At 52.4% G+C, this 21,729-nt stretch overlaps 1 long non-coding RNA gene across 3 annotated transcripts; it reads right to left on the bottom strand.

Annotated features, from left to right (window-relative positions):
• Nucleotides 1-801: 801 nt before the first annotated feature.
• Nucleotides 802-19,806, bottom strand: LOC137212368 (uncharacterized). Of its 3 annotated transcripts, XR_010937476.1 has the most exons (7): nt 18,609-19,806; nt 16,584-18,484; nt 13,824-13,986; nt 9,961-10,085; nt 4,936-7,301; nt 4,574-4,698; nt 802-3,789 (listed from the first exon to the last, which is right to left on the bottom strand). It is a non-coding gene; the product is annotated as an uncharacterized lncRNA (long non-coding RNA). The 3 variants fall into 3 exon arrangements; XR_010937477.1 differs by lacking the exon at nt 18,609-19,806 and having other exon boundaries at nt 887-3,789; nt 4,936-5,065; nt 16,584-17,289; XR_010937478.1 differs by lacking the exons at nt 4,936-7,301; nt 18,609-19,806 and having other exon boundaries at nt 891-3,789; nt 16,584-17,289.
• Nucleotides 19,807-21,729: the final 1,923 nt, after the last annotated feature.

The raw sequence follows: 21,729 nt of genomic DNA, 5'->3' as shown, positions 1-21,729 counted from the left end.
CTTCGTGTTTCCCAGTGTCCAGGGCAGTGAGATGGGTTCCAGAGGCACGCAATCAATACCTGTTGAATGAGGTCCAAGAAGAAAGTAAAGGACAGGGAAGCATTTGAGTCACTAGTTATCAGTTGCCTCAGGATTGGGGAGGGAAGCTGATCTCCTGCTTCTCCATCTTCTGAGGACTCCGCCTGTTGTGACATTGGGCCTGAGGGAGCAATTGATTGTCACTCTTGTGTCACGAAGCCTCCGAAGCCTGCAGCTTCAGGATTTGGAAATTGAACTGCCCCAGGGCCTGTAGCAGCCTGACCCACATTCCAGCTGGCTCTCCAGAATTACTGATGCACCCACCCCCTCTCTCCTAGAGCAGGTGAAAGAGAAAAAGAAAGAAAAGAAAGAAGGAAAGGGAAAAAGCAAATGGGCTATGGGGTAAATAGCTTAGACCAAATTATTTACCTGCACACAAGTTCAGCCGATGGACCCAGCCATAAGCCACGTTACCTTCTAAAACTAAAGGAAACCACTTCCCTTCACATTTTCCATATAGATATATTTTTTCCATATATATATCCCACAGAACCCCTCAAACCTTAATATACCCCAAACTAAACCCATCTTCATTTTCTCAGTTCTCTCCAAACCGCACCTGCTCCTCTATTCCCTCTGTGAGTAAACATAACGTGAGGTTCCCAGTCAGTAAGTCTCAGGAGAATCCTTGACTCTTTCCTTTCTCTCGCTTTCTGCATCTATCCATTTATCCATCTATTAACATTTACTGAGCACCTACTGTTTGCCAGGCCCGTTTTAGCTGTTTGGGATACTTTAGAGGAAAAAAAAAAAGACAAAAATTCCTACCCCGGAGAGGTACACCTAGCAGGGGGGAGAGCAATTTTTAAATAAACATAATAATTGAGTAAATTATGTAGTGTGTTAGAAGTTGTATTTGTTTCCTATTGCTGTGGTAACAAATTACCACCAAGTGGCTTAAAACAACACAAGCTTACACAATCTTAGTTCTGGAGGTCGAAAGTCCTAAAATCAAGGTGTTGGCAGGCTGATTTCCCTCCGGATGTTCTGGAAGAGAATCCATTTCCTTGCCTTTTCCACTCTATAGAGGCCACTTCTCTCCTTGGCTAGTGGTCCCCATCCTCCATCTTCAAAACCAGCAGCCTAGCGTCCTCAAACCTCTCTCTCTGACCTTTGCTTCCATTCACATATCCTTACCCACTCTGACACCCTTGCCTCCCTCTTATTAAAAGCTTTTGTGGGGGCTTCCCTGGTGGCGCAGTGGTTGAGAATCTGCCTGCCAACGCAGGGGACAAGGGTTCGAGCCCTGGTCTGGGAGGATCCCACATGCCGCGGAGCAACTAGACTCGTGAGCCACAGCTACTGAGCCTGCACGTCTGGAGCCTGTGCTCCGCAACAGGAGAGACCGCGCCAGTGAGAGGCCCGCGCACCGCCATGAAGAGTGGTCCCCGCTCGCCGCAACTAGAGAAAGCCCTCGCACAGACACGAAGACCCAACACAGCAGAAAATAAATAAATTTATTAAAAAAAAAAAAAAAAACTTTTGTGGTTTTTAATAATAAGTCCTCCTACCTTCTTCACCCTGCTGTGGGTCTCTCACTAGGATTAATAATCAATTTCTCTGACAAGAAATCACAAAATTTAAGATTGGAAGTACTCACCTTCCCCAAGCCTCAATGTCTAAGTTCCTACAAACTTACCTTATTTCTCCACTGGTAAGATAGGGAAGAAGGGTCATAAAAGATGAATTTGGGATAACCATTTGGGAGCTACTTATGAGAAACAGCTGCCCTCACAGATTGGCTCAGGCACGGAGGGAGGAGGCTGGGATTTAGGCACAGAATGCCATGGAAGCGCCCTCAGGCTAGGCATTTAATCTCAGCCTGGCATCAAGAACGACAGAACCGGGGCTTCCCTGGTGGCGCAGTGGTTGAGAGTCCGCCTGCCGATGCAGGGGACGCGGGTTCGTGCCCCGGTCCGGGAGGATCCCGCATGCCGCGGAGCGGCTGGGCCCGTGAGCCATGGCCGCTGAGCCTGCGCGTCCGGAGCCTGTGCTCCGCAACGGGAGAGGCCACAGCAGTGAGAGGCCCGCGTACCGCAAAAAAAAAAAAAAAGAACTACAGAACCATGCTCTGTTTTAACATGAAGCTTCATAAAAAATGAACATTTAGATTACACTGTTGGAAGTTTTCCCACTTTATGACCTATGTATAACAATCTGTGTGGCGCTGGGATGGCTCACAAAATGTATCTGGGAGAAGGAACCCCTAGTGACCTCCTAGTGCCTGGCACGTGGTAGGGGCTCTACTCGTATCCGTGGACCCAACGAGTGATATAGAGAACAGCTATTTTTTTTATATATAATTTATTATTTTTATTTCTTTCTTTACTTTTGCCTGCGTTGGGTCTTTGTTGCTGAGTGCAGGCTTTCTCTAGTTGCAGCGAGCCGGGGCTACTCTTCGTTGTGGTGTGTGGGTTTCTCATTGCAGTGGCTTCTCTTGTTGCGGAGCACAGGCTATAGGCACACGGGCCTCAGTAGCTCGTGGGCTCAGTAGCTGTGGCTCACGGGCTCTAGAACTCAGGCTCAGTCGTTGCAGCGCACGGGCTTAGTGGCTCCGCGGCATGTGGGATCTTCACGGACCAGGGCTCGAACCTGTGTCCCCTGCATTGGCAGGCAGATTCTTAACCACTGTGCCACCAGGGAAGCCCCAGAGAAGCCCCAGAGAACAGCTATTGATCTCGTATCTCAGGCAGGGGCCTCCCAACTGGCCTCATTCTTTCACGTTCCGTCCTTCTTTCCCTCCAGTATCTCTAGTCCACCCTCTACATCCACAGAGCAGATCCCCTGGTTAAAAGCCTCCAGGGCTTTCCACAGTTTATAAGCCCAAACTCCTTAGCCTGATACGGCCTGAGTCTCCCTCTCCATCTCCCTGCTTTCTCCAGGCCACGCCCTAGGTCTGTGGATTTCTGAGCTGTTTGCCATTTGCTGAAAATGACATGGCTTTGTTTTGTTTTGTTTTTTTTGGCCGCGCCACGCGGCATCTTAGTTCCCCAACCAGGGATTAAACCCGTGCCCCTGTAGTGGAAGCGCAAAGTCTTAACCACCGGACCACCAGGGAAGTCCCGACATGGGTTTTTATGTCTGAGAATCTTTGTAATTTTCACTGTGATTTCTTCTTTGTCCTGTGAATTGTTAGAAGTGTGCTGCATGATTTCTAAACTTTGGGAGATTTCTAGAGATCTGTTATTGATTTCTAATTTAATTCCACTTTGTGAGAGAACACACCCTAAGTGAATTCAATCCTCTGCTATGTGTTGAGACACACTTGGTGGCCCGGCATGTGATCTATGTAGGTAAATGCCCTATATGCACCTGAAAAGAATACGTGTTCTACCGTTTGGGGGTGCGTGCTTTACGTCTGTTGGTTAGATCGTTAGTTGTAGTCAAATTCTCTATGACCTTAATTATTTTTCATCTGCTTGTTCTCTGATTGTGGTGTTTTTTATTTTTCCTTTTAGCTCTTCAACATTTGCTTTCTAAATAGATAGATATCATGTTGGTTCTGTTTCTTTTCTGGAGAATTCTGACCAATACAGGGTCTGGACTGAGTAGAAAGACACTTCTGCTCATTTTGCAAAGAATGTGTTTTTTGCAGTTTGAAGTGAGAATTCTCTTGTTCAGTTCCAGTTTTTTTTGTTGTTGTTGTTGTTGTTTTAATGTTTCTCTATAAAACAGGCTGATCCTTGAGGCTCCAAACCTGCTGGACATTTCCTGCAAAAACAAAGACAGCTCTGCTCAGTGCAAGTTGACATTTCCATATTCAACCCAATTTCAGTTTTCAAGTTATAAAAAAAAAAATCCTGTTGCTAACTGGGCTGCAGGTTCAGCATGAATTATGGAAATATAATCTCCTCTCTTCTAAAAACTGGAAGAGAAAGCACAGGTTCAGATTTGGCACGAAGAATTGTCCAAGAATGAGCAGAGAAGACAAAGAGGGGTGTGTTCAGAATGGCTCAGCCTTGTCCCCAGGGAATGAATTATTTGGAAGACAAGGTCAGTCTTTGCAACAAAGGAGAACACTTTAGGCAATGATTCAGAAGTGTTGCTTCCATGTTGCACTACTCCGACATGAACTTTGGAAAAATGTGAGCCTTTTCCCTGTTCTTGTTGCCTGAACAGGCCGGAGCAAGCTGAGACTGAATGATCTTTAGTTCTAAAAATAATACCGACTTGGATCTCTAAGCTGATTCTCTCCATAGGACACCAGAAACCATGCTGGGGGCGAGGGCAAAATACTGGGCAGACAGAGCCGAGCGCGCTGGGAGTGACCCTTCCCAGCTTCAGCAAGGGCAGTGGTAGAGAGCAGCTGCCCTGCCGGCCGCTGGAAAGTCTGAAATGGAATCCAGCATAGAGTCTCAGTAGGATAGAACCTCTTCTGTCATGGGGTTTTCAGGAACTCTTGGTGGAGGCCTTTGGAGGCATTTCAGGGTATCACCAATACCCATACCTCGTTGAAGACTCTGATTCAAGGTGAGACCATAGTGCCTCCTAGTACCTTCTAGAGTCTGCCAAACAGGAGATGTCTCCTCGCCCGTATCTCCAGATTTACAGCAGCACACTGGCAAGGTAGGCTCATAGGGAAAGACATGGAAGGAGGAAAAAGGCCACGGGGAGTCGGGGCTGAGAAGATAGAAGGTTAAACATTAAGGAGACAGGTTACAACAAATCATGGACCAAAATAATTCAGAAAGTTGTAAGGTTCCTGGCTCAAGTGACCTAAGTGTGTCAGGTTCAAGGGGATCCAGGCTCTCTAATAGCTAAAAACCCCACATAATACAAATATCCAAAAATAGCTTTCGTCCATCCATAAATGGGAACACTATGTGATCACTTAGTGCCCCAGCTACACCAACTCACTGTCAGCAGTGAGACGCTGCAGCGTGTGTAGATGAGTGTTATCTCGGGAGCCAGGCTCTTGGAGGCCACTCTTAACAGCTGTGTGATCCCGAGCAAACAATTATGTCTCCCTTTGCCTCAGTTTTCTCCCCTGTAAAGTGGGGGTAATAATAATTAGTGAGTTAATACATGTCAAACCAAACAACGTCTGGCACGTATGAGCTATTAGGTGAAGGGAGATGGGAAATGTTTATACATATTTATTAGGTCAGAGGCAATCAGGAAAACAAACCACGTTCTTTCTTTCTTTTTTTTTTTTTTTGGCCGCGCCTAGCAGCTTGTGGGATCTTAGTTCCCTGTCCAGGCATTGAACCCTCGCCCTCCGCAGCGAAAGCGCAGAGGCCTAACCACTGGACCGCCAGGGAATTCCCAACACATTCATTATTTTAACAAAGAATTTAATATAGAGAATTGGTTAAATGGGTATTGCAAGATAGAAGCGGCAGAAAGCCGACACTGGGAGACCACAGGAAGCAGCTACCCCACCCCCATGAATGGGGAACCAAGAGGACAGGTTGGGATTATGGGATTCTAGAAGCCTGGAGGAGGGGTCCCACGGAGATGCCACTCGGATCTCCGGCGAGGAGGCACTGCCCAGCTGGTGCGGTACCTCTGAGAGGCACAGAGGCAGGTTCTGGGAGCGCAGGGACACTGGGGCCTGGAGCCAGATGTCACCATTGCCAGGGTGATGCTCGGGTGACCAAGCAGAGCAGACAGGAAGCAGCGGCCCTTTCTCCCCTTCCAGCCGTGCGGGCCCCACTAGCGCCCCTGGCGGCAGAGGCTGGAAGGGAGCGGCCGCAGAGGAGAAACGGGCTTCGCAGAGTCCCAGCAGCATCGCGGAGCTGCGTGTGGTCCCCACTCGAAGCACTGCCCCTCCTCTCCTTCCCCACAGCCTCAGGACAGCGGATTGGAGGAGGAAGAGGGTGGGGTGCTCAAGGCCAGAGGTTTAGAGGCAAGCCTGAATGACAGCGTGGCCACAAGAGGGAGAAAGCAGGGCAGGCTGGCATGTGGGGTTTAGCATTGGAGAAGGGGTGGTGGTCCGGTCGCGACCGCGAGAGCCGGGGATGAGGTCAAACGCGGATGAAGATCATTCTAGGTTGGAGAGAGAGATTATGGCAGGCGTCCAACTCCCAGAACCTAATGTTTACGCGTTCTCAGAACTTGGAGCCAAGAAGATGGTGAGCGGGGAACAGAGACGTCAGGAGTGGGCAACAGCAGAGGGGGTGTTCAGAGTGGTGAGCCCGGTAGCAGAGGGTCAGAACAGGGAGGGCTTTGCAGGAGGAAGAGAGGTGTTCTGGAGGCCGCCTGAGGAGCTGGTAGGACTACACCAGTGGGGGTGCAGGAGGCAGGGCTCCATCGCCCATGAAGGGGCAGCTCTGGAGTCAGACAGACCTGGACTCAGTCCTTTTCTGCTGGTTCACCTGGGGGAGTCCGTCAACCTGTACCTACGTTTCTTCATCTGTGGAACGGTGATCACAATATTACCTGCCTGGGGGTGGTGGTGAGGACTAAATGAGATGATGCATGTGTGACAAGGTGGAGGGAGGTGCCTGGCAGGATCTTTCCTGCTTTCCAAGAATTGCCGGAGCCTACTGCCAAGAATTAAAATGCACCCCACATTCTACGTTCAGAGAACTACCAGCCGGGAGCTGGCTGGGAGATGCCATGCAGCACTGACTCTTTCAATCCTGTGTGTAATCCAGCATGTGGCTGGCCTTTGTCTGGTCCCTGGGAGGTCACCTCTAAATCCTTGGAATTTCCTGAGAGATAGGAGGGTCAGTTATTCATGGTGGGCCCCTCCAATTCTATCTGATAGTTTAGGATAAACCACGTGATATTAGCTCAACCTCTGGGGAAGGAAGGGGAGATAGAGATTGAGTTCAATCAATGGTCAATGACTTAATCGATTGTGCCTACATAATGAAACCCTCTAGACACCCAAGCTCGGTGAGCTTCCTTGGTTGGCAGTGCTCTGCCAACAGGGTAACGTGTCCCTGAGGACGCCAGAAGCTTCAAGTTTGGTACCTCCCCACCCCACGACCTCACCGTAGGTGTCTCTCCCTGTGGCTGATTCAGATTTGCATCCTTTTGCTAGCATTGAACTGTAATAGCAAGTACAGCGCTTTCCTGAGTTCTGTGAGCCATTCTAGTGAATGATTGAACCTGAGGGGGTAGTGGGAACCCCCGAATTTGTAGCCAGCTGGTCAAAAGTGAGTGTGGCCAGGGGACCCCCAGACTTGCTGCTGGTGTCTGGACGGTCTTGTGGAGGATGGTGGTCTTAACCTGTGAAGTTTGGCCCAACCATGGGTAGTCGGTGTCATGGCATCCTGCCTCAAGAAAAAGGGAGAGAGGAAGGGTGAGAGGCTGCTTCTTCATGAAGACTGGCTTTTCTGGAAACCAGGTGGGGGGGGGGGGTTGGGGACACAGTGGAGTCACTGTAAAGTGTGTGGGACAGTAGAGACGAACATCTTGTCTCCCACTTGGCTGTCCGCTTGGCCGTGGGCTGGTGCATCTGCCCTGGGGCTCCTGCAGTTTGGACAGTGCCCAGAGGAGCTGGCATGGTGGGCAGTCAGCCAGGAGGCAAAGGACTGGATCCACCCATCCCCTCAGAAGATGGGTGCAAGCCCACAGCCCCAGAGTCGGATCCAGAGTGTGGATGGAATTGCAGATTCTGGGATTTGGGATTGGGGAACCTCCTCAGAGCAATAAATATGGCATGAGGCCACCTCCAAAGGTCAGCAAGAATGTGGAACCAGGGGAGCCCCTTGGGAGAGAGTCCCCGCTGGCAGTCCTGTGGGGCGCCCACTTGTCCACACCAAGTCTAAGGAGCGCTGGTTCTCGGCCAGGGCAAGGTTGCTCCCAGGGGACATTGGCAATGACTGGAGACATTTTTGGTTGCACAACTTGGGAAGTACTCCTGGCATCTAGTGGGCGGAGGCCAGGGATATTGCTAAACAATGCACAGGACAGGTCCCCACAACAGAGGATAATCCAGCCCCCGGTGTCAATAGTGCTGAGGATGAGAAACCCTGCTCCAGAGAATGAGTTGGGTCAGCAGTAAAGACCCAGGGCACAGGACAGCCACATCACCGCCCCCAACTAGTCACCGCAGGAAACACATCTGTTTTCTATTTCTCTCCCCTCCGCCTCAACCTCACAAAGTAAGCACAGAGCAGTGGGCGGCTTGTGAGAGATAGGCCTTGTCCCTGCTTCAGTGCTGGAGCCTGTGCTTGAGATAAGTTTCACTTTTTTTTTTTTTTTTTTGGCCATGCCAACGGCTTGCGGTGCCAGGTAATCAAACCCGGGGCCCCTGTAGTGAAAGTGCTGGGTCCTAACCCCTGGACCACCAGGGGATTCCCAAGTTTGAGTTCCTAAATGGACCAGTCTTAAACTCCCAAGTGGGGCTGCCTTAATAACAAAAAGAAGTGACTGGATCAGTGGAATCAGATTGAGGTGCCTTAATGGGGAGTCTTTCAGCCAGTAACAAAGGGGGTTTGGACAGAGCACAGCTGGCGGTGGTTACTGGAAACAAACAAACAATCAACCTTTTCTCAATGGGCACTTCAACAAGACAAGTCTTCCTAATGAAACGGGCTAAGTGTATGCATTGCTCAGCACAGTGTCTGGCACAAAATAAGAGCGTGATGAATGTCAGCACTTGTATTAGGAAGGAAGTGGAAAAGCAGCAGCTTCCGGGGGTAGAGAGAAGGCTTAAGGACGAACGCCGTCAGGCAGGGTAGCTGGTTTCAGTTAAAGCAAGGAGACCCAAGGAAGCTGGGGCATTGATCAACACGGCGCTGGGGTTCCTGAAAATATATTTGAAGGAATCTTGTTCTTAAGCTACAAACTAGTTTCCTTAAGGGTGAAGCAGTTCCCTAAATTTGTCCCAATTCTCAATTCCTAAGGTAAGTAACTGAGAGCCCCTAAATATGGCCTCCATCAGTCCCTCCTCCCCGACCATGGGGGAAGGACCCTGGTTCCATTCCCTGGAATCTGGGCTGGCCTTAGTGACTTGCTTGAGCTGTGGAATGTGGCACAAGTGATGGCCTGGGACTTCCAAAACCAGGGCGTGAGAAGCCACACAGCTTCCGCTGGGTGTCCTGGAATGATGCTCTTGAGACCTTCCCTCTGGGAACGTAGCTGCCATGTCACATGGAGAGTCCACACAGGCACTCTGGCGGACAGCCCCAGCTGAACCAGCTGAGAGCCTGCCTCAATGGTCCCACGGGAGGGACCCATCTCAGATGTTCAGCCCACTGACGTTGTAATCACATGAGTCCCCAAGTGAGAACCACCTGACTGAGCCCAATCAACCCACGATGGACCCAATAAATTATTGCTTCAAGCCACTACATCTTAGGGTGGTTTCTCACTCGGAAACAGATAATTAGAACACTTCCCTAGGGAGTCAAGTACTTGAAAGGTTTCTGAAGAAACATATGGTGCTTTCTTGGATGAAAACTTACTTGTCTTTCTAGTGATTGTCCAAGAAGGGTTTGCACAAGTGGGATATCTGGGCTGGTGGAAAGATACAGGTCAAACACCATTCCAAGCCCAAGTAGCCTAGGCACAGTACCAGCTCACAAGCTGGGTAACCCTTGACACGAAAGCATTCCAGCTGCCCCTGCACCCCCCTCCCCGTCCTCCCCCACCTGCCCATTTCTTCCTCCTGTCACTCCTTTCCCATTCTTTCGTAAATTTTATTTTATTTATTTATTTATTTATTTGCAGTACGCGGGCCTCTCACTGTTGTGGCCTCTCCCGTTGCGGAGCACAGGCTACAGACGCGCAGGCTCACTGGCCATGGCTCACGGGCCTAACCGCTCCGTGGCACGTGGGATCTTCCCAGACCGGGGCACAAACCCGTGTCCCCTGCATCGGCAGGTGGACTCTCAACCACTGCGCCACCAGGGAAGCCCCTTCCGTAAATTTTAAACCACTATTCCACACAACCACCATAGAAACACAGGTTCTAAGAAATCTGACCTATATCATGAAGGTACAGTGTGATGAGGTGGAGGGGGCAGGAACTTCCAAGGCTGACCCTCAGGGTGAGAGTCCTCATGGTGGGAAGGTAACTGCATCTGCCTTTCAGGGAAGGTCGAATCCCCCTGGTAATTAAATACCAATTCAATATTAAGAAAGAGCATTTTCAAAATTGTATTACTCTCCAACAGGGAAATAAGATTTAATTGAGTTTTTTTAAATTCACAAGAGCATCTGCTTTGACACACCTAGTGGGAGTGACTGTAATAACTGCAGAGCCTCCCCTCCCCCCATTTTCCTGGAGCCTGGGTGGTAGCCAGCTTTGTCACTATTCCCACATTCCCAAGCCAGTGTCTGGGAGGATGTGGGGAGAGGCTGTAATAGTATGTGTCATTTCTGTAGTATGCCTGACTCATTTCCAGACGTGAAATAGTCAGTGGGACCATGACAATTCATGATCCTCCTGAATAAGAAAGCTTTTTGTGGCAGTTACAGAATCTCTGGGAGGCCTTTGAGTTTGCCTGCCTGCTTGGAAAACAGGCTTCAGATCTTCCTTTTATGCTAAGTCAGTAGTTCCCACATTTGTCTGCATATTTTTTTATTTATCTATTTTTAATTTTTAAATTTTTTGGCCTCGCTGCACAGGATGTGGGATCCCCGACCAGGGATCAAACCTGCGTTCCCTGTATTGGAAGCACAGAGTCTTAACTGCTGGACTGCCAGGGAAGCCCTGTCTGCATATTAGAATCACTTCAGAGCTTTGAAGAACTCTGAAGCTGGGGCCACACTGCAGACCAGTTAAATCACAATCTCTGCGGGTGGGACCCAGGTATCCGTAGTACTGAAGCTCCACCGGGGGGTTCCAATGTGCTGGCTAGTTTGGGAGCCCAGGTAGGTGCCAAATGACCCAGAAAGGAGATGGGTCCATCAGCTGATCCCGTGGCTATTGCCAGCTGCCTCCTGCTGTCCTTTAGGAATATCCCGAGGCCAAACCCACTTAGAGCCCTCAGCCCTTACCACGTCTGAGCCATTTGGAAGAGCCTTCACAAATAAAAAGGGCTGGATTTAAGATTTTTCCATCTCTAATGTATTTTCACTTTGTTTAAATTTTAAGTATTTCTTCCCAAATATAAAAATACACTGCATGAGTGGTTATCTTGTGCGGGGCGGCGAGTGGCTGGGAGGGCGCACCAGGGGTTTCTAGGATGTGCTCTTTTATTAATGCAGGTGTGTTAGTGCATAAATTCATAGTTTATGATCTGTGTGCTTTCCTGTATATATTTATACTTCAATAAAAACTCCACACAGCAAAGTGCTTCAGTTATACATACACACACACACACACACACACACACACACACACATATACACATTCTTAAAAAAAAACAAACCTCACACATATTGCATAACTATGGAGGGAAATACAGAGAAATGAAAAGAAAATAACAGTGACCAAAGATCGGCATTTAAAAAAAAAAAAAAAAGATCGGCATTTAGGGCCCCCGCAAGGTGACACTACTTTTGAGACAAGATAAGTCCCTCCAAATAATGCCACCAAAGCACTGGCAGCCACCCCTCACCCCTGAGAGAAGAGGGAAGGAGCCTCTGAATGGTTCCATGAGGCTGACATTACTGGACTCCGAAAAATTTAGTGACAAGGAGAAAGATTCTCTCTTTGATCTAATCGGGCTCATCTGAGCCCTCTTCTGACTAGGTCTCAAACCCTGGGCTTCTGTGTCCTGCTTTGCAGAGTCCAGTTCTAGCAAGAATCCTGCCAAGTCAGTTTAGCCAAAAACCCCCATCCTCCATGTCTGGTCACCTTCAATATCTGTTGAGGTTCCCCATCCTCCACCACCCTGGGGTGATGTCTGAGCCCCCTGGCCTGCCCTTGGCAAGTTCAGGTAGGTCGGTTTAGCGAAAATCTCCCCTTTCCCCTGATGTTTCCTCTCAGTAATCTTCCATCCACTGACCCCGATCTGCTCCCTGGCTACACATTCCCACCTTTCCTTATATTCACAGTTGAGCCCAATCTCTACTCCCTCCCCCACCGCTTCAAGACCCCAGGGAGTGGTCCCTGCCCCCATCAAGATGGTCCTGAAGAAGTCCTCCTTCCCCTTCTTTAACAAATGCCTGGAAAAATATCTACCACCACCCAAATCAGAATTTCAACTGCATCCTTAGAAATGGACTTTTTGTGCATCACAAAAGAATGATCCTGAAAGGGTCACGGCTGGTTCAAGTCCCTCATTGAATAAAAATCAAATAAAATTTGGGAATTCCCTGGAGGTCCAATGGTTAGGACTCTGCACCTTTATTGCCGAGGGCGCAGGTTCAATTCCTGGTCAGGGAACTAAGATCCCGCAAGCCAAGGCGTGGCCAAATTAAGAAAAAAGGAATAAATAAATAAAGTAAATGAACATTTAAAAAAAAATTCGGATGAATGCACATAACATAAAATAAACAAGTCAGTGGCACGTAGCACATTCACAATGTTGTGTAACCGTGACCTCTAACTAGTTCCAAAACAAAACCCATAATAAAACCATCACCCTAAAATAAAATCACCCAAAATACAGCCCACATCCATTAAGCAGTGTCTCCCCATACCCCGGCCAACCACCAGCCTGCTTTCTGTCTACCTATTCTGGACGTTTCCTTTAAATGGAATCACACAATATGTGGCCTTTTGTATATGGCTTCTGTCACTCCTTTCACATAATGTTCATGGTTCATCCACACCGTAGCATAGATCAGGACTTCCTTACTTTTTACGGCCAGATGCTATTCCTGAGGATGGATATGCCACATTTCTTTTACCCATTCCTCTGTTGATGGACACTTGGGTTGTTTCTACCTTTCGGTTATTGTGAATAGAGCTGCTATGAACATTCGTGTACAAGTTTTTGTGTGGACACATGTTCTCAGTTCTCTTGGGTAAGTACCCAGGAGTGAAACTGCTGGGTCATGCAGTAACTCTATGTTTAACTTTTTGAGGAACCTTGCGTCTCTCCTTTTTTTTGGGGGGGCCCTGCCACGTGGCATGCGGGATCTTAGCTCCCCAACCAGGGATAGACCCCGCACACCCTGCAGTGGAAGCTCAGAGTCTTTAACCACTGGATTGCCAGGGAAGTCCCAAGCCTCTCCTTTCTAAAAGATATTTTTCAGGAATTCCCTGATGGTTCAGTGCTTAGGACTCCACGCTTTCACTGCCGAGGTCTCGGGATCCCACAAGCCATGTGGCTCAGCCCAAAAGAAAAAAAACAAGATATTTTTCTTGGGGGTAGGGAGGAGGTTCAGTTAGGAATTTGGAATTAACAGATACACACCACTATATATAAAATAGAAAAACAAAGACCTACTGTATAGCACAGGGAACTATATTCAATATCTTGTAATAACCTATAATGGAAAAGACTCTGAAAAAGAATATAGGTATATGGATAACTGAATCGCTATACACCTGAAACTAATACAACATTGTAAATCAACTATACTTCAATAAAAAAAAATTTTAAGATATTTTTCTCAAGGGCTGGTGGGTATTCCAGATTTGTCTTCCACATCTCTTAGGACCATTTCTTCACGGGCGACCTGCTAGTCATTGTTAAGTACACACAGATATCCAAGTCTTGGTTTAGAATTAGAATTAGGCTTCTGCTATTCCACTCAGGGTCCTCAGCATTTCAGAAATGCCTGAGACCTCAGAGACCTGGTCTTCAGTGTCCTGGGGTTTGCTTGTCTCCGGGCCGCCACTCAGCCTCTCCCCAGCCTGTGTGGCTCCTGCACCACTAATGGCTGCAAATCGGGGTAACAGATGCACCCCTGAGGACTCAACACACCTCTCCCCTTAGGATAACACTTACCCCTGCCAAGAGATGAAGGCGGCAGATCCGATTCCACGCTACACATATTTTGCAATTAGACTGTCTTCCCTCCTTAAGTGCTCAAAGTTCTCAGTCTGAGAACCGAGTGGTCACAGATACTTGTCACATGGCAACTGGAACCTCAGCTTAAAATGATAGGATCCTTAAAAAAACAAAAAAAAAAAGACAGGATCCTTGTGCTTGTTTGCAAATACCAAGTTCTGATGCTATGGATTTTTCTAGGTCATGCCGAGTCAGGAAGATGGATTTGTCCTTCTAACTCTGCATCAGAGCCGTCTGTCTGTCCCTCCCTCCCCGGACCCATCAGCCTGCTGCACGGAGCCAGGAGGAGGTGGGGTGTTGGACTGTGCCCTTCCTGGGCTCTGCACCACTGCAGCAGCCACCTGGCACCCAGATAGGGCTCCCTCCCCTGGATCCGCCAGAGGGATGCGGTTGGGAGAGCAGCCCACAAGCATTTCTCTCGAGGACTTCTGTGTACAGAACCGCAACGACTGCAGCTCTAGGAAGGAGACAGCAAGAGCAAAGAAAGGATATGTTCTTCAGCCCCCACCTATACGCTCCTCACAGCTCAGGAGCGCTCTCCAAGCCCATTCCCTCTTTTGTTTGTTTTTTAAACATAATTTCACTCTTTAGTCTGTAGGCTTTGACAGGTAATCACTAGGTTCCCCATTCTGTTTTGAAACGGGGAGTTTCAGAGGAGGCTGCTAGGATCATCTGATGGTGCCTTGAAGGAGAAATGACATCTCAACTCATTTTCAAGATGCCGGTCACGTTGCTGTGGTCAGTGCTTTCGGGCAATGAGCAAAAAGAACAACGAGCCGCTTTTGGAAATGGTTCTCCTGTCGGATCAGCACAGCATCACTCCCTTGGCTGCACAAAGCCTTGGGGGCACACGTGTGGAATGAAGTTACGGTGTCCCTTGCCCCGGGCCCCTCTCCTCGACCCCTGTCCAGCCCATCCTGTATATTCATTACTTAAACTACCAAGGTTGTGTCTGGAAAGAATCGAAGGGTTTGACCTTCAGGAGGCCAGCCTCCAGGAAGGGGGAATTTCTATTCTCAGGATGTGGATAATAAGCCTCGGGCAGGCAAGCCCACTCCAGCCTCCCTCTCTGCAGCTTGGCAAAGAAGCGCGCCGGCCCCTCTTTTGCCTCCAACAAATTGGCTTCTGTGGAGGAGGCCTGAGTGGCTGCACCGTTTGGATAAAAGACGAGAGAGGGACGCATCCCCAGGTGGCCACCAGGGGCCAGCAGGGCGCCTCGAAAGGGCGTTCCCAAGGCAGAATGAGCATCTCCGGAGGGGGTGAGCTAGGACTTCACCTTTGCTCGGAGAAAGGGATCCATCCGCAGGTACCAGGAAACCACCCTAGATCATTAGCGCTAACGCACTGTGTCCAGCCCGCTGTCTGTTTGCTTTGGGAACAACCCAAGGACATAGCTTAGCTTCAGAGAGATGTGAAAGTGGAAAACATTGCACAACAAAAAGCCCCCGGAAAACTGTGACACACCCATCCCCTCGGCCTGGACGCCAGGCTACTCCCAGATAAAAGCGGCTCGGCTCTCCTGCTGCCCGACCGACTGTAGAGGGGCCAGGCCCCTCTTCCCGCTTCCCAGAAGTTCTCCTTTTGGGAAGCACCCAAAGCAGTTTGACACGTGGCTGATGGCTTCTCTTCCCTTGAATGAGAACGTTCACCAGTTACACAGTGTCTCCGAACCAGTATAAGCCAGTATAAACGAGTAAGTGATTACAAAGCACAGGTGGGTGGGGTGGGGACTGGCTGCAGCCTCAGAAGGGGATCGTCTCTCCCCTCACAAGTATCCAGGATGGGGGATAGGGCGCTGGAGACCAGGCCAGAGCCCACGCTGGGCCCAAACCAGAGCTGGTGTCAGCGGGAGCCTGTGGAAGGTTCCTAGCCACGGTTCTCCATGTGGCTGGCCTGGTCCAGACTTACCACAGAGGACAGAAGTAGCTGGACTGTCGGGTCACATGACAGGAGCTGAGCGGACCGCACATGTTGTGTAATACCCAGCAGGCTGCGCCCTGTGGTAAGCCCTTCCTGCCAGGCTGGAAATGGATGGGCTGGTCTGCTCCCCACCCCTTCCTCAGGTGAAAAGTCCTTTGCAAACCTATAATTACTCTATTTAGTGAAGATGTCAATTTCTCTCTTGGGTAATTTGTTTTTTCCCTCCTGGGTAATTTTAAAAAATGGAGGGGCTTCCCTGGTGGCACAGTGGTTGAGAGTCCGCCTGCCGATGCAGGGGACACGGGTTCGTGCCCCGGTCCGGGAAGATCCCACGTGCCGCGGAGCGGCTGGGCCCGTGAGCCATGGCCGCTGGGCCTGTGCGTCCGGAGCCTGTGCTCCACAACGGGAGAGGCCACAACAGTGAGAGGCCCACGTACAGCAAAAAAAAAAAAAAAAAAAAAAAAAAATGGAAACCAGCTTTCTTTGCAGGGGCCTCTGCCGGATGAGTCAAAGACCAAAAGGTCTACAGAATCAGGTGTCGATGACCTCAGCAAGAGTGTTTTCGGTCCCACCACGACAAATGCTAATCTGGGGGAAACTAAGTTCCTGGTATGTGTTCAGTTGGTAGCACTGGGGAGGTAAGGAATGCTAGAACGAAGGTTCTGTAGCCAAGTAAGGACACGGTTCCCAGAGTTTTCCTACCCAGCTGTGGTTAGCAAAATAACAGCCCCCCAAAGACGGCTGCGTCATAATCCTTGGGACCCATGAATATGTTACCTTATATGGCAAAAGGGATTTTGCAGACGCTATTAAGTTACGGCTCTTGAATGGGGAGATGATCCTGGGTTAGCCAGGTAGGGCCAATGTCATCACAAAGACAGGAGACCCTGTAAGAGGGAGGGAGAAAGGTCAAAGTCAGAGACGTGACAGCAGAAGCAGAAGTCAGACAGAGACCTGAAGATGCTGTGCTGCCGCCTTCGGAGGTGAAGGAGGGGGTCCTGAACCGAGGAATGCAGGTCTCTAGAAGCTAGAGCAGGAAGACAGCACAGCCCCGTCAATCCGTTTTAAACTTCTGACCTTCAGTACTGCAGGATAATAAAGTGGTGCAGCGACAGGAACCCGGTGCACTAACACAAAACTCAGCTTTGTTCTTCCGAGGCCTGGGGAATAAACGCACCTGCTCAGGATGCCAGAGATGCCATAAGCCAAGGTATGAGGTAAGATCTGAAAGTCAAGGTAGCCGGGGCAGTGTGCAAGCCTGGGCAAAGCCACCCGGCAGCCAGCGCAGATATAAACAATTCCTCCCAACAGCGGAGGCGGGCAGGTCCAGCTCCCAGACACCTTTCCTGCGACACCCACACGAGTGTGCCCTGTTGTCCTCTTTGGGGACACCTAGTATTGTTAGATTTTTTTAGTTTAAAATGGATACCTCCATTCACACTAGAGTCCTGATAACTTATTGGTTTTCCCTCCCAGAGTAATTTGCTTTCGAAAAAGAACATGCCCGACAGAAGAGAAGGCAGACCCTAAAAGAACACATCTCAGCCAGACCTTTCACAAGGGAAGAGGGCCGTGTGACGATGAGGGCAGAGTCTGGGTGATGCCATGTACAGGTCAAGGAACACCAAAGTTTGCTAGCCAACCACCAGAGCGAGGAGAGCAGCCTGGGACAGACTCCCCCTCACAGCCCTCCAAAGGAACCGACCCTACCAACATCCTCATCTTGGATTTCTTGAGAACAGTGACACAGTAAATTTCTGTTAAGCCACCCAGTTGGTGGCACCTTGTTGCGATGAGCCCAGGAAACTAATACAAATGCCTTCAGATGCCGGGCAAGCATCTGAAATGAGTGAAGCGGGTGAGGCTCGCAGGCTTCCACGGGGAGGGCTGTGCCCGCGAATTCCCCTGAAAGGGATGTGTCCCTCTCAGCAGGCCTGCGGGTGGGGGTGTGTGGCAGGCAGAGCCCAGAGGCCCAGAAGAGACTTTGGTTCCCAGCCCTGGCGAGGACACCCGTGAGGAGAAGTAGGCCACGCAAGAGGTCGAGTTAGGCTCCCTCCACCACACCCAGGGTGGCTGAACCGCCGCAGGGACAGAAACCCGTAACATTCCCTGCAAGAAGCCAAGAATCTTGTGTGACCGGTCTGCTCTCCTGGATATCCATGTGTGGCACACTCCTCAATGCCTCAATGGCACGGTCACCAGGATCTCAGAATGGAAAACCACATCTGGGGCTGTCCCAGAACACAAGTCTTAAAAACAGTTTGCAGGACATCCCTGCAAACTGCAGTCCGGTGGTTAAGACCCCACGCTTCCAAAGCAGGGGACACGGGTTCGATCCCTGGTCGGGGGGCTAAGATCCCACATGCCGTGCGGCGCGGCTAAAACAACCACCACCAAAACCAACCAAACACAAAAATACATTAAAAAAACAACAACAACACAGTTTGCAGGGCTGGATACCTCCCTTCCCCTGCCCTTGCAGCCTCCCAGGCAGAAAGGACTTGAGGTCAAGGGAGGCCTCGAGGTCCTCCAGTTCAACTTGGGAGCTGAAAACCTCAGGAACAGGTGAGATGACAGGAAGCCTCTCCTAATAAAAGCAAGTCATTTGCAGTCTGGCGGCCTTGGCTCCAAGTTTCCAGAGAGCCGGGCCAGGCCCCATGAATGCCTGCTTTCTTTCTCTGAAGAAGAAAAAAAAAGGGGGTTCTCAGGTGTGTCCACCTGGGAAGGCTGCCCTCAAGGAGGAAGGAGGGTGGCTGGGGGAGATGGAAAGGCAGTCTCTTTCACCTGGGAGACAGGTGTTACCTGCGGGTTGGCGATCAGCACAGATCAAGCCTGACTCCAGAGGCCCTTGGCCACAGCAGCTAGTTGCTTAATCAGAACCTGGATGATGAAGCCTGGAGAGGGCTTCGGGTTGCTTCCTCTTTCCCAGGGAGACCCAGCAGCTGGGTTACTGGGGCAGCTCTGTGGCAAGCAACCCACCGGGCCGACAGATACTCAGAGATCAGCTAGAAGCCTGGGGTCAGCTGGGCCTCTCAGCCTGGGGGTTGGGACCTGTGTTTGCTTCTCAGCTCTGTCGGGAACTGGTTCCGTGGCTTAGGCGAGACCCTTCACCTCTCAGGGTTTCAGTTCCCCGTTATCAAAGGGGCAAAGCATCTTGCTTTTGCTCAATCTTGTCTCTTGGGCCAGGGACGCTGATGAGTGTTTCTGGAGATGAAATAAAGCTCTTTAGAGAGGGGCTGGAGGGCGGTGTGGGCCTGGAGGGAGGCAGCCTGGAGGGGGGAGGTGACGGACAAGAATGAGGAGGGCAGAGCAGGGACCGTGGGGGTGGAGGCGGGGGCGAGGCCGCTGGGAGGACAGAGCAGCCATTGTGCAGACTGGAACCGGGGCCAGAGGGCTCGGCCCTTCACCTCCCTCCCGCTGGGCCCCCGGAGGCCGGATAATGAGCCCAGCAGGCTGCTCCGCCTCCCTCGTCGCTCGGTTTCCAGTCAACCCCGCCCCCGTCCGGCCCCACGACCCCAAGGGCTCCAGCCCGGGGCGCTGGGAGGCGGAGGGACCCAGTGGCAGGTGGGCTTTCTCCCTGCGGACTCCTGCACAGCCAGGTCTTCCTTTCCCGAGGGCCTCAGTTTCCCACCAGACTCCAAGGTTTAAGGCAGCGGCTTTTCAGGACTGATGGAAGTGCCCTCCCGAGCGGGGGAGAAGGGGGAGGCTGCCCTGGCGGTCTCCGCAGCACCCTCCCTCCAAGACTGAGATCTCGGGGAGCACCCCGCCCGCGTCCCGCGTCTTCTAGGCGCCAAAGCCCCGACTTTGACCGGAGTCCTGGCAGGAGGAGAAGGCAGGCGAAGGGGGAGGAGAGGGATCGAGCCCCGGCTCCCGCAAGGAGCCCCCTCCTCCCGCAGGCGCTTGAGTCTCCGCGTCGCGTGACCGCGGCACTGCGGCTGCAGCGCCGCGCTCCCCTCCTGGCGCCGGATTCCTGGGGGTTGCGGGTGGGGGCCTGTAGGTTCAAGATCAGACCTCAGCGGACACCCGCCGCGGCCCTGCGAGAGGGCGATGCCGCCCCGCCCCCGCTTCCTCGCCCGGTTCCTAGTTTCGCATGGTTTCTCGACCCGTGAAAGCGTCGCTGAGTCACCTTCCCGGAACACGCTCGGGACGCTCAGAACCCAGCCAGGGCTGCCCGGGGGCCACGCAGGACGGAGGTGGCCACCACCCGGACGCGTGCCAGGCCAACGCGTCCCAGCCTGCGCCTCCCCTCTACGTGGGGACACTTGGGCCCCGCCCTCCTCCCCTCCCAGGTGTTGGGAAACGGGGCCGGGCCGCCTGGGTCCTCTGTAAGAGATGCGGCGGAGGCGCGCCCGAGTTACCGGGGCCGCAGAGACCTGCCTCTTCTCGACTTGAGGCGATGGGAAGAGAGTTGTGAGCGGGTGTCGGTGGGGGCAGGTGTGGGCGCGTGAGCACTTTGCAGCCTGGGCCTGTACCACCTCAGCCTCCTACAGCGGTTTGGTTTTTCCTAACTTTGGCCCTACCTGGTCAGGTCGCCAAGTCCGCCTTGGTAACTTCCTCCTCTGGGTCGCCGCCAACAGCCCCCCAGGGAGTTTACTCGAGTTGGTCGCGGACAAGTTCAGGTCAGACACTTACTTGCCGGTGATATGTTTATCACACAAGCACCGATACACGAGTCCTGGGCCCGTTTGCATCTTCCCACTGAGCCAGTGGAGGCGGCGGAGGACACGCCCCCGATGCTTGGCTGCCCAATGCGGATGGGGACCCCTAGGCCTGTTTACACCGCCGAGCTCCTCTCGGGTGCGTGGGCCTGGATCGCCCGCTGCGGAGCAGCTTCTCTGGCCTAGGCGAGCCTCGACGTTGTCCTCTGTGAAAAAGATCCAACTTTTGAGGTTCTTGACAAGGATCCCCCCTCTGGACCGCATCCCCCCGCGCAGGTCGCCAGCCTTCCCCGGGACCGCTCGCCTGGCTGCCTCAGGCTCCGTGGCTGCGCTGCAGAGCTGCCTGGTCGGGAGGCTAAAAATAACTCTGGGGGAGAACTGGAGCGGCTGGAGAGACGCCCCGGCACGGAGCGGGGGGCACCCGGCGGGATCTGGGCCTCGAAATCCGGGTGGGATGGGGCGGAGCGCGCGAAGCGGGCGCTGCTTGCCCGGAGCCGGGAGCGGGACCAGTTCTGCCAGGAGACTCCGGGGCGGAAGGTCGCAGCGTCCAGGGACAGCCGAGGGTCTGCCCGGAGCCCTGAGCCACGTGTGCCCGGAGTCCCACCCGGGGGCCGCTCCGACTTTGGGCGCCGAGGCGAGATCGCGTGAGGCCCGTGCCTCGGCCTGCGCTGCGCGTTCACCGTCGCGCGCCCGGGACGCTGCGCTCGCGGCGCGCCGCTCGTGGCCGGGCCTGGGGCTCCGCGCCTCGCCAACGGCCTCCGCCTCGCCTGCCGGGCTGCGGCGCCGCCTTCCGCCGGTCGCCTACTCCCAGCGTCCCGGGACCCAGGCAAAGGGCTGCGCGTGGCCGAGCCGTGGGCGCTGACCGTGCGGGGGGCGGCGCGGTGAGGCCGGGGACAGGCGGGCTCCAGCTATGCAGGGCGCGGGGTCCTCCCCCGCAAACGCGGGGAGCGCGGGGCGTGGCCAGGCCCGGGGGCGAGGCACAGGTCCCTCCCCGAAGTTGAGACAAAAGTTTGAGGCTGGAGACAGCGAGGCCGTGCGGTCAGCGTTTGCCCGGCGCTCCAGTTGTCCCTCAGATGCGAGGCTGAGCCAGGGACGAGCTGCGTTCAGCCCTAGGCCACTGTGGGGAACGGAGGTGGCGCTTCCCCAGCAAAGCGGACCGACTGGGTAGGGCTGGCCGCCCGCCCTGTCCTCTCGCCGTGCGTGGCTCCTGGGCGGTCGGGGGAACTGCCGTGCACCGCATGGCCTCCGCGCCCACTCGGCTGCGG

Source organism: Pseudorca crassidens, chromosome 19, assembly GCF_039906515.1.
Source record: "Pseudorca crassidens isolate mPseCra1 chromosome 19, mPseCra1.hap1, whole genome shotgun sequence".
Lineage (NCBI taxonomy): Eukaryota > Metazoa > Chordata > Mammalia > Artiodactyla > Delphinidae > Pseudorca > Pseudorca crassidens.
This window is presented reverse-complemented; position numbering and strand designations above follow the sequence as displayed.